The sequence below is a fragment of the Grus americana genome, chromosome 9, assembly GCF_028858705.1.
Source record: "Grus americana isolate bGruAme1 chromosome 9, bGruAme1.mat, whole genome shotgun sequence".
Classification (NCBI taxonomy): domain Eukaryota; kingdom Metazoa; phylum Chordata; class Aves; order Gruiformes; family Gruidae; genus Grus; species Grus americana.
In genome coordinates, this window is record NC_072860.1 from 1,068,729 (window position 1) to 1,080,488 (window position 11,760).

Consider the following 11,760-nt stretch of genomic DNA (forward strand, 5'->3'; position numbering starts at 1 on the left):
AGTGCGGGGGGCAGAGAAAAGGGCTGTTCACTCTTGTGCCTAATGATGGAAACAGGCTGTCAAATCGCTGCCTCCAATGCATGGACAGGGTAAGTGCAATAAGAAGTGGGAAGGGGAGCATTGGGCAGGGGTTGTTCTTCATCACTGGACCCCAAGTGCAGCAGGAACTTGTTGCCTTCTTGCTGCCTTTCCTGCCTCCTGCCTGCCCTGGTAGAGACCTGATGGTCTGTCTCGAGGGATTTGGCTCCCACACACGGGGTATCCAGGATCCCAAACCCTACCCCATGCCCTGCAGCTTTACCCGGAGGCGCTCCCACCTCCAGGCGTTACCCACAGGAGGAACGTAAAGGGATAACGGCACCGACCTGGGAGCAGCCCCTTGTTTCTGGGTACCATGTCGTGGTTTTGGGGTGTACCCTCCGGGGCAGCCAAGGTGGGCACCGAGCTCCTGGTGGGAGTGTGGTGTTCCTGTCCTGATGGAAAAGGGTTCCACCATGGAGTGGGGCATCGAGTTGGGCACTTCCCTGGTGGTGGCTCGTCCCGTAGCTGCAGCAGGAGAGGAGGGAGTGTGTCCGAACCCGTAGCCTCCTGGAGCAGCTCCCGCTGCATCCCTGCCACCACCTGCCCTTTGCTCAGAAACCACAGGAGATAGGGATTTGGAGGGAGCACTTTGTTTTCCCCATTCTCTGGTGAGAGCAGAAGCACCAGGTGCTCTTTGGACCTCCCCTCCGGGCAAACCGGTGCCTGATGCAAGGAGCGTGTCCTGGTGCACCCACATCTGTGGCCGTCTCCTGGGTACGAGGAGGGGGGACAGCTGTGTGGGATCCTGGAGCTGAACCCACAGCCCTGTTTGCTGTTTCATCTGCTCCTCTGCAGAAGTGAGAGGCATTTTCATACAGCAGCTCGGCACCGGGAGTAGGGGAGACAGCACCCACCAAACAACCTGCTTTTACATTTTCATGCAAATATGGAATAACAAAAACAAAGAGCAGAAAGACCAGGTGTTCCCCAAGCCCTCACCATGCTCCTCCTCCAACAGACCATCATCTCAGGGAGCTAGGCTGGTCTTTTTAGCTAGCAGTAGGTTTTTAACTGCCTGAGAAATCGTAAAGACAAACTTTGGTTTGCAGAATATGGAATATACAGTGGGATGGATGGATGGATCTTCCTTTTCCCCCCATTTAGATGCCATAGAGATAATTATGTATCATCAGTACACCAATAAAAGGCCAAACTCTTCAAATGTCTCCATTTCTTCAGGGGCTGCTCGGCTAGCAGGAAAGGAGGAGACGGGTACAAGCGGTTCTCAACAGAAAGAAGCGCCAAGGGAGAGGCACCGGGACGAGGTGCGGAGCAGGGTAGAGAAGGTGGTGGATGCCGCAGAGGTCAGTTCTTGGCACGCACCATGCCATGCCCCCCAAAGGGGGGAAGAGGGAGGTCAGCAGCATTTCTGTGACCTCCAAGTCCTCCAGAATGGTGGCCATCCCCTGAGGAGAGGCAGCTTGCCTCCAGGCATCCCTGGGGGGAAGGAAAGAAACCCTGGAGACAGGCCGTGGCGGTGTTATTGCTGGCTCTCTTCACCGGTCGGATTAAAATGTTATTGCTCTTTGTGGAATGCTGCAGGAGCTGGCGGGCTTCTGCTGTGTCTAACGAAGTATTTTGTTGCACAACGAGGACCAGCACGATGTGGGAAACTCACGGGCAGCTCGTCACAGCGTGGAGATGAATCACACAACTCCGTGGCAGAGCATCTCCCCCAAAGAGAGGGGTGGGCATCCCTCCACCAGACGGCAATGGGCTTCCCAGCTTCCCTGCTGCTCTCCCTCTGAAGCCCAGAGCTGGCAATTGTCACGGTGTTTTCAGCATCTCTGAGTTTTGGAGCCACAAAGGCTTGGGAAAGTCACTGGATCTGCCCCGGAAACTCTTGGAGTCATTTGGGGCTTGCTTGGGAGATGCGGGTGGTCGGTGCAGTGCTCAGCCGTCCCCTCCAGTGAAGTTAGAAATCGTTGCCCCATTGCACCGTAGAGACATGGAGCTCTCAAAAATACACATTTCCTACAAACCCTGGAAAAAGGGATGGGGAGTAGGGGAGAAAGATATGATGAATGTCCCCCTCGGGGCATCAGCTGTGCCCCGACAGCAGAAACTGCACACGGGGCGGGGGTAAAGGAGGAAGAGAAGGGAGTGGAGGAGATCAGGATCACAGGATCACGGGATCACAGAACAGCTTAGGTTTGCAGGGGCCTGGAAGGATCATCTTGTCCAGCCTCTCATGGGAAAGGGAGCCTAGCTGAGATTATCTAGCACCTTGTCCAACTGCATCTTGAAAACCTCCAGCAATGGGGACTCCACCACGTCCCTGGGGAGGTTGTTCCAGGGAATGATTGGTCTCACTTAAAAAAATTCTTTATGTTGAGACAAAACCTCTCCTGATGTAACTTGTACCCGTCGCCCCTTGTGTTCTCCATGAGCCTCCCCCCCCTCCTTGTAGCCGCCCTTGAAGCCCTGGACTACTGCGATGAGATCCTCCCCGAGCCTTCTCTTCTCCGGGCAGTAAAGACCCAACGCAGGTTCTCCAGCCAGGTTTCATTGCCACAGCAGCTCCCAGCTGACTCCTGTTCAGCCCGTTGCCCACCAGGACCCCCAGGTCCCTTTCAGCAAGGCTGCTCCCCAGCCACACAGGTCCCAGCCTCTACCAGTGGGCTCTTGGGTTATGTCGTCCCAGACGCAAGACCTTGCGCTTGTCTTCATTAAACTTCATTCCATTCTGGCTAGCCCACGCTTCCGGTCTGTCCAGGTCTCTCCGTAAGATGGATCTCCCTTCCAAGGTGTCCACCTTACCACCCAGTTTGGTGTCATCAGCAGATTTGGTGAGGGTGGCTTGAATCCCATCGTCCAGATCATTTATGGAGATGTCGAAGAGCGTGGGGCCCAGCATCGATCCCCGGGGCTTGTGATGGGCTGCCAGCTGGAGTCAAAACCATCCACCACAACCCCCTAAGCCAATTTCCTACCCATCTCATGGACCACCCATCCCGTCTGTGTCTTGCCACTTTGTCCAGGAGAAGGCTGTGGGTGCTGAAATCCAGCAGGATTTCTGGAGGACGGCAGGAAAAGCCTCGGTAAGAAACGGCACCTCTTTGGCAGTCTGAGGAGGAGGCAGAGGTCTGGAGGAGACCGGCCTCCAGCACTTCCCTGGCTGAGGACTCTGCCACCACGCTCGCTCCTGCTCACTGGGTCTTGGACCAGTGCAGAGGGCTTCTCGGCTACTCTCTGCTCATAAATTAGAGGTGGCCAGGAGGCCACGCAGCACGGGACAGACCAGCTCTGTGTCACTGCTGAGATCGGTGCCAGCCACGTCCCAACACCTGAGCCATGCCTGGGAGCGGTGTTGTGGTGAAAACACCAGCCAAGTGTGCAAGACATGATGGTAACACCTTAACGGCATTGAATATTCCCTGGCACAGTGACAGCGAAGGTGTCACCAGATTGGTCACTGCTAATCCACGGCTGGGTTACTGGAGGGCTCATTACTCAGATGCAGCTCCAGGCAAACCCTGCGTGGACACAAAGCGGCTGTGAAACATCCCTTGTCCCCTTCGTCATGAGTTTTTAAGCTTTTCCTGTTGCACATGGTGATGGTCATGAGAGCGGCTGGGTGGCATCGGGACAGATGTGGAGAGGGGATGGCGCAGAGCATCTCTCTCCTTAGCTCCCTCCAGCCCAGCAAGCGTTTGGAGGAAACACGGCTGAGGCAGAGCAGGGTGTAAAGGTGGAGGGTGGAACAGCAGCAGCTTCAAACCCAACACTGCCTGAGAAAGGTGCAACAGGGATAAACCCATAGGCTGTAGTCCCTCCGGTCTTGTCTGTCAGGGGGACGCAGACAGGTGTGGAGAGATGGGCCCCAGGAGGACCCGTAACTAGCACCTATTTATTAGCCGGCAGAATAAACACCGACGGGGCCTCGGGAGCAGTTTGTCCAAGAGCAGGGAGATGCTGGAGGACTCTGCCCAGACTGTCACAGCTGTGCGTGGCAGAAATGCTCTTTCTTCCTACACTGCAGCTCCAGGGAGCAGCCGGCAGCCACACCGGGATGCAGGGATGTGTGTCCCCAGCGCTCCTGTGCTGCCACCCGTGTCCCTCCTCCCATGGCTCAGCCAGGGTGGACATACAAACCCTCCTCAGCTTCCTGCTCAGCTGTGACACTACGCTTAAGCACTCTGTTCCTGGACCTTCTCATCCTGGCGGGATCCCTCCCCTGGCATGCAGCACGGATGCTTGCCTCTAGCAATGAAGAAAAGCAAAGAAAATAGTGGGAAGAACAGGATCTGAAAATGACGGGTACTGGACTCTCTGGTGGCAAGTTTCCACCAGAATTCCACGCTGAAGGCCTTCTCGCTTGCGTTACTGAATTTGTGGCTGGCCCTGCAGCTGGCAGCCTGCAGCTCTGCTCTGTGAGCCAGCTTTTTTGCCAAGGTGAGCCTCCTCTGGGAACATGGGAACACGAGGACAAGCCCACACGTCTACCCCGCGCAACGCAGCATCAGTTCAGGAATCCCACAGCCAGCTCTGGGCAAGGACAGCGCCGACACGCAAGTTCAGGTGTCGGAAGAGCGATAGTTGCGTTAGCTGGGGCAAATTAGAGCCCTTTTGGGCAGGATGCCGGATTTATTTTTGTTGTTCTGGAGGTGACCTGTCCGTCAGAGCTAACTTGTCACCCGTGTATCGCATACAGGCAGAGCCTGTGACACCTGGAAGCCTCCGAGGGGAACGTGGAGATGAAGCCTGAGTGCACCAAGGTGGTCCTGATCCTCTCAGCAGCCTGCCCTTTTGCAGTGTCCTGGGCTTGTCTCCTGGGGAAACCTTCATCCATGCACGGGGTACACCTCACTCTACCCCATCCCAGCCTGAAGTGGGAAGGTTAGGTTGCCCACTAAGCAAAGACCTTCAAGCAGAGCCGCGTGTTTTAGCCGTGCGCTCGATGATACAATAGAAAATGCCTCCGAAGTCCCGGCCCTCTGGAGCATTTCCTTAGCTCGGTGGAATTTCCGTTTATTTCTTCCTCTCCCAGGCTCTTACCGAAAACCGGTGTCACCACATGTGTGTCCTCGGCAGGCTCTGGAGACCGGCCAGCTCTCTCGGTCCCCCTCGCGGGTCTCTCACCAATGTGCCGGGCATTTGCAAGGAGCAAGCTCCCCGAGGGTGTCAGCTTCGGCTCGCCCCTTGATTAATCACCGAAGGCGACTCTGCCAATCAAGGAAAGATTTACAAGGCAGGCAGGAAGCTCTTGTTTTTACAGGAGTGCCTCAAACACACGCACACAGTAGGAAAAGCAAACATTCCAGGCATACCAAGGGATCCACGGGATAAAAATTCTCCAAACAGCCCAGATTAAGATACTTGGCGGCACATGGAAACACTAAAACCTGGACTCAAGGATTTAATTGTCTTATTTAGCGGAGAGCCCTGAGCGCTGCATGGAACGACCTGAACTGCATGGGAACAGCCATCCCGGGGGCGCAGGGAGGGGGTCAGTGGCAGTGCCCTCCGTACAATAAAGGTCAGGGCTGGCCCCCACCCCTCTCCCAGCTCCATATGGTCACCAGAACCTTCTGGCAGAGTTTAATGTGAGTTCTCCTTTGCAAACGTTCAGCCCTTCTCCTTAGCAAGTCGGGCAGGCGTCACTCTGAATCAACCCAACGCCGAATCCGAGCCCGTCAGAGCAGAGGCGACTGCTGTTCCGGCTCCGACTGCTGAGACCCCTGGCCTGAGAGCAGCGGTCATCATGCCGGGTCGATACCCGTTACCTCCCGTTCTACCCTAAAGCCCTCTGAAGCAAGTGGAAACGCTCCCATCCTCTCTGGTCCTGAATGCCAACCCAGGAGATGCGGCACTGCCCCACTGAAATACCCCTCGAGCATCGTCAGGGTCGAATGAGAAGAGAAATGGACAACCTGGAGCAGGTCCGGTCCCACCGGCGCGTTCAGCTGCTTCTGCAGAATAACCCGTCTCCTGGGCTGCTTGACCAGCTCACTCCCTGTCGGTGCTGGACGAACAGCAGCAATATTTTTCATTTATGGGTTTTCAAGGGAACATGATAAAGGCAGGAGGGAAACAGCACTTTGGTTTCTTTAAAAAAAATAATAAATCAGTCCAAATGATGTGCTTCCCCTTTCTCTGATGCTCTTTTGAACTTCCTTTATTCAATTTGAAACATTTTTTCAAGGGAGTTCACTCTCTTGGGTGTATTTCCCAGAACTTGCTCCTGTTTGTCACGTTATCTGTGCAACAAATCCACAATTGTGAGGTTAGTCCTGACTATGTGTTGTGGGATAACCTGGACTCTACGTCGGGCTCTGAATCTCTCTAGGTGAAGAAGAGGAAGAATCCCTGCAGGACGAGAAAGTGAGAAGGCTCAGAAAGTTTTGTAATCTGGAAATATTTTCTCCTCTGAAAGGACAAGTTGGTGCATAAAGGCTTTTTTCCCATCTTTCTGCAAACCACCCCACAGAAAGTAGAAATCACCCTCGCCTGGCTACATATGGCTCGTCCACTTCTGCTCCGACTCCAGCTGCCAGTGGCTTGGCCCGGCAGGAAGCTCTGGTTTCCATTCCCAGATGGACGAATTCTGGAAGAGCTGCAGAGGGGACTGATAAGGAAATAAGTCATCTGCTGAAAGCGAGAGTTAAAGGGAAGCATGTGCTTGAGATCATTGAATCATAGATGGTTTGGGCTGGGAGGGATCTCAAAGCCCATCCAGTCCCACCCCCTGCCATGGGCAGGGACACCCTCCACTAGCCCAGGTTGCTCAAAGCCCCATCCAACCTGGCCTTGAACACTGCCAGGGAGCCAGGGGCAGCCACAGCTTCTCTGGGCAACCTCTGCCAGGGCCTCAGCACCCTCACAGGGAAGGATTTCTGCCTCACCTCTCATCTCCATCTCCCCTCCTGCAGCTTCAGGCCATTCCCCTTGGCCTGTCACTCCATACCCTTGTCACCAGCCCCTCTCCAGCTCTCCTGGAGCCCCTGCAGGGACTGGAAGGGGCTCTGAGGTCTCCCTGCAGCCTTCTCTTCTCCAGGCTGAACAACCCCAACTCTCTCAGCCTGTCTCCACAGCAGAGGTGCTCCAGCCCTCGGATCATTTCCCTGGCCTCCTCTGGACTCACTCCAACAGCTCCATGTCCTTCTTGTCCTGGAGACTCCAGAGCTGGACACGGTAATCATCCTGGAATAAAATCCTTGTTTATACACTCAACAAGTCACCTGCCGTGCACTTAGCAGATGCAGACCACCCTGAGTGTTTCTCCCAAATTGCAGCCCATGCTCAGGCGTGAGTGGGGCCACCTGCCCCAAAAGCTCAGCCCTGCTCCCCTCCTGCAGCCTAAGGTTTCACAGAGCTCCCTGTGGCTCTGAGGATCCTCCACGGGATCTAGATGTGGGAGCGCAACTCAAATTATTGAGAGTTTGCATCTCAGCGCATCACATCATTACTGCAAGCGGTTTCCTTGTGGTTCTCCTCTCTTTTCTGACTCCGTTGATCACCAGCCAACGCAGCAGAAGTCCAGGAGACCTTTCAACAGCTAGCTCACGCCTTCAGAAACTGGTTTTGTCCCAGTAAATAGGATTGGCTTTAATCCGTGGCTCTGCATTTCTTCTGCGATTGCATGTGTCAGCGCCTGTGCCCTTCTGGCTAGCAGCCGAGTTTAACCCTGCTTCCATGTCAGCTTTCCCAGCAGCATCCTCCTAACACGGCCACAGCTCTGCTGAGCGCACAGTCCCTTCCCGGGATCCTGTCAGCATCTTCCCTTTCTGGGGCTTTTGCAAGTCCTCCTGAGGCTTCTAGCTTGGCAATCTACAAAGTTCAGCATCTGCTTAAAAAAAAAAAAAAAAAGCTGGCTGTGTTTAGGAAGTTTAACGTGGCATCGCAGAGACATGAGTCATCATCACCAGCGTTGTCTTCTGCGCCGCAGTAGTTTTGTTTGCCCTCGACCACAGAAGAATGACACAACTCAGTTTGTCGCATGACAGCGGCACCTGGCCCACTCGCTGCAGCTCCATCTTGTTAAGAAAAGGTAAATACAAGTCGCACCTCGCAGCCGAGAAGCCATCCTGAGGGACAGCGGCCTGCATGCACGGCTCTGGCCAGCATCGTGCAGGGACCAGAGAGTCCATGAATCCATTGGCCGCTGATGAAATGTGGTAAAGAGCAGTGGAACCGGGAAGCGAGCGATCAAGTGTCATCGCTCGCTTGCTCTAGAGAGGGTCAGGGATAAAGCCCTGGGAGCACTGTAGTCAGGAGACCCAGCATGAGGAGGACCACTGCTGTCACCCATGACAGACGCTGGGTGGGCTGGAGGCCTTGGCTAAACACCCTGTCTTCACACTGAGACTTTCCGAGGTCCCACTCCCATCCCATCCTTTGCCTTCTTTCCCTTCCCTTTCCAATGTTAACCACCTGCCCTGAAGACACAGCAGGATGGGGGTGAGAAGGTCCTACGGCCACCACACCACAAGCCTGGAATGCATGAGCCCAGGGGCTGCGGGCTCTCTGGGCTTGGGTGGGAGTGTGGCATCTCACAGTGTGACATCTCACAGCATGACTCCTGCCCTGCTGTGAGCTGTGTCACCCCACAACGAGGATGGCAGAGAGCCGAGATCGGCTGTGGACCAGACAGCGCAGTTACGCAGCTGGGGTTTGGGGAAATGACGTACCACCTCCATGCAAACTGCTGCCACGGCAACGGGAAGCTGAGGGACCCCTGCCCTGCGCTCAGAGTCCTTCCCGGTCCACAGTGGTGGAGACAGCGGTGTCCCTTCCGAGCTGAGCGACAAATGACACCACCACGGCCCACGGGGAAGGAGGAATCTCTGCGAGGTGTTGGTGGGCGGGCGAGAAGACAGGCATGAATTCAGCTCAGCCGGGAGCTGAGTTCATCCTCTGCAATTTTACACCCTGAGTAAGAGATGGAGTCTGGCCTCCTGGAGCGCCTGCGTTAGGGTGGAAAGCAGGGACGAGCCACAAGGTCCTCAGAGGAAAATTATCTCCGCTCCCACGATGTCCCCACATGCACGCGGCTACCCAGCCAGGCATGCCGGAGATGCGGGCACTTGGGTGAAGCGCACCTCACCGGCTACGATGCGCCGTAAACACTGAGATGTGCTTAGAGCTATTCCTGTCCCGAGCAGGAAACTGAAAGGGATAATACACAGCGAAGCCGTGAACTTAACCTTCAGCTATGTAAATTATAGGGAATGAAAAATGCTACCGATGTGAACCAGTATTATAAACGCACCTTAACTACAGGCACTGCATTGTAACGCGTAACCTCGCTCAACTGGGGCAGTGGAAAAGAACGAGCAAATTTCAGCCTCAGAGCTATCCGGGGTGAAATATAAGCTATTTTTTCCAACCGCTTCTGCTGTCGTATGCGATCCCGCTTGATAGAGAGTGACTGTACAGAATGGGCTGACCGGCTAAACACACACGAGTCATAGGGCAGCTATGTTGACAAATTGAATCATATTTAGTGGGATGGTACCCAAGGCAAAGAATCGCAAAGATTAGCGAGCGAACGATGCTAAAGTGTCGGCAAACGCGCGCTGCCAAGACTCACGGCGCTGGTCTGGGAGCGCCGAGCTCCAAACCCGCAAGCCAAGCCCCTGTTTGGAGGCAGTAAGTGAAAGCACAGGCTGTGGCAGCTTTTGCAGGGCGCGGTGCCCAGAGACACCATCCTCAACACGTGTAAAATAAAGGATTTAAATGACAAATTAAGTATATTATGCTTTATATACCTAAAATTGGGTGTATACCTAAAATCACCAATCACTCCTCCATCCTCAAAATTAATTATTCGGTGGAATTACTTTGTTATCCCACTGATTTGAAACACGCTGCTTTAGGATCCAGGTATGTGAACTACATTGCTTTCACAGCAAAGCTGTTCTAAAGGGAGAGACTTTGGGTAACGCACAATTAACGAGCCCAGATTCTGAAATCATCCACATTTGCTATCGGATCGGAGATGGGACACAAGTAATCCATGGTATTTACACAGCCAGTAACAGGATTCTGGATTTACTTGCACCAAATGTCATAGTTTTGAGTCATTACGCATCGATGTACTGAGCAAGAGGCTCAAAGGCATAGTAAAGAATTAAGTCATGAAGTTAACCATCAGCTGCATAAATTCCAGGGACTGAGAAATGTAACTGATGTAAAACTGCACTGTAAAGACATGCCAGGAGTTACAACACAGAGCCTCTCATACATCTAGCTATTGTTTATTTTCCTTCAGGGAAAAAAAAAAAGGAAATTTTTGCCATATATGGGGGGGGGAAGGCATTTCATGTAAGGTGTGACAAGACATCCAGCTCCAAAAAGAAAGATTGCTCAGTCTGGTGGCATCAATTTATTGAAATTCCAACTTCGTTATGTATTTGTTTATTGATGTTTTAGAGATCACGACAGTCTTCATACTGAACACCATGTAAAAAAGAATCAGACTGTGTAACTCCACATTAACTGTCCTCACACTCCCAGGACAAAACCTTCAGGCTGCATGGGGCATCAGACAGGCATTGCGGTTGCACTGACGCTGCTGTCACCATCAGGTACTCTTCCAGCACACGCAAAGTCATTCATACAGATGTTTTAAAGTCATTTAACTGCATTAAAATCACTGTCCTGGTGAGGATAAGGAAGTGGTGTTATCAGGAGGCACACAGGAGCTTCTTTCAAATAACAAACACAGTTCCCGAGAAGATTTCTCCTATTTTTTTCTGAACCCTAAGACTTCTGCGGTGGTTACACCTCATGGTGAAGGAGGGAGCTGGGGGAGGATGCGCCTGTCGGAGTAACCCCGCAGCCCCAGGCCTGCGCTTGGGGTGTGTGGGGGGGGTCCCAGGGTAGGAGAGAGAAGCCTCAGCACGACGTGTGTGCCATGCCTGCCTTCCCCAAAAGACCATCCCTCCTTCCTTCCTTCCTTGTCTGTAGGACACTACCCGGTGGGTTCGGCCGGCTGAAGGAGGCCGGGCAAGGCGCAGGCCCTGCGCGGGGCTGCCGTGCCCTCTGCCGGGCTGCTTCCACCCGCCCCCGGGCCCTGCGGTCCTTTTAACGAACCCAGACACCATCGGCACTTCCCTGCAGCTCTGACTAGCGGGGCAGGAGGCGGGATGGCTCTAAGCAGCGGCCAAACCCAAGAGGAGTCGGTTCAAAATGGAAACTTGTTCGCCAGCTCCAAAGCAAACGGTTAAGCGGGGCCCCCGGGTGGGTTTCCTCAGGCGGGCAGTTGGGCGCTCCCGCATCACGGCTTGAATCACAATGGTAGAACGCCGAACCCACCCGCCTCCCCTCCAGTCGTACCTTCGGCCATGGCCAAGACGGCCGCTGCTGCGGGAGCGGGGAAGCGGAGGAGCGGGAAGCGTCGGGCGGTTAAGCAGGGCAGGGCTGGGTAAGCCCGGGATTAGCGTTTCCTCAACGCCTGAGGGGACAGGAGGCCGCCCAGGGGCCCGCACCGCCGGTCGGTCCGGCCTGCCCTTTGTACCTCGGGACGCGGAGAGGTTTCTCTGGCCCGTATGGGGCGAGAGGGGTTTATCGCTGAGGGGACACCGGCCGCTCCCCGCCGGCAGCTCCCCCAGCGTCTAGGCAGGGCGGGTGCTAGGTACTGAGCTCCCTGTCAGGGCTCGGCTCGGGGCTTCCTGAGCGGGGAGAGCCGCCTGCCCAGGCGGAGGAGGGCACGGATGGCCGGCCGGGCTGGGAGGG

General features: G+C 54.6%; 1 long non-coding RNA gene across 1 annotated transcript; it reads right to left on the minus strand.

Moving 5' to 3' along the window:
• Positions 1-10,264: 10,264 nt before the first annotated feature.
• LOC129210258 (uncharacterized) lies at positions 10,265-11,755 on the minus strand. The gene is made up of 2 exons (XR_008578354.1): positions 11,362-11,755; positions 10,265-10,683 (listed from the first exon to the last, which is right to left on the minus strand). It is a non-coding gene; the product is annotated as an uncharacterized LOC129210258 (long non-coding RNA).
• Positions 11,756-11,760: the final 5 nt, after the last annotated feature.